Here is a 768-nt window from a genome sequence, read left to right as displayed (position 1 = left end):
GAGGATTCACACGTGTCTTGATATCTCCTAGCCTAAGCAGGAGAAAAGAAATTGACTCCCTACACACATTATCAGCCATGTTTGATCAGTATTGACCTGTAAAGATGGAGCAGCTGCTCTCACATCATAGCACTCACATGTAATCTACTCACCAATTTCACACTTGTGTGCCATGTGGAACCGACTCCAGCAGCAGCAGCAATGGACATGAAAAGAGGCAGACACTTGGTCCAGCCTGCTTTGGCTCTGTAGCTCATGGCAGTTTTCTTTCTGCAAGACAACGCAGAGGAGAATAATGAATGTTTAACAGATGCGGGGTTGTGAGTTGGGCGTGTGTGCATGTCTGTCATCGCTGTATCACTTTATTGTTCGAGACTTCAGGACAAAAGCCCAGGCTTGTCACGGAGAGACTTGGAAGTTCCTGTGACTGACAGACATGGCAGCTTGCTTCAAATGGTGCACTAAATAGCTCGCATTATGGGGCTCATTATGGCTTCTTTTATCCATACAAATCAAGAGCCAGCATGACAATTTGTTATTAGCTTCGCGACAAAGGGCTTGCAGACACACACATAAATAAATGCACGCAAAACTCTTTCTCTCAATGTGTCTTTTTACAGTAGCGGCAGGAGGCTGATATGAAAGAGCAAGTGCTCAACACAGCCAGGAGTGTTCACAAGTGATGCAGAGGGAGCACAAACTGCCGGCTGCACTGCATTAACATTACCTCTTTCTCTTTTACTTCTTTGTCTCTCCCATTAAATTTTC

Source organism: Epinephelus lanceolatus, chromosome 10, assembly GCF_041903045.1.
Source record: "Epinephelus lanceolatus isolate andai-2023 chromosome 10, ASM4190304v1, whole genome shotgun sequence".
NCBI classification, from domain to species: domain Eukaryota; kingdom Metazoa; phylum Chordata; class Actinopteri; order Perciformes; family Serranidae; genus Epinephelus; species Epinephelus lanceolatus.
The sequence above is the reverse complement of the archived record's forward strand: the minus strand, read 5'-3'. Positions refer to the sequence as shown.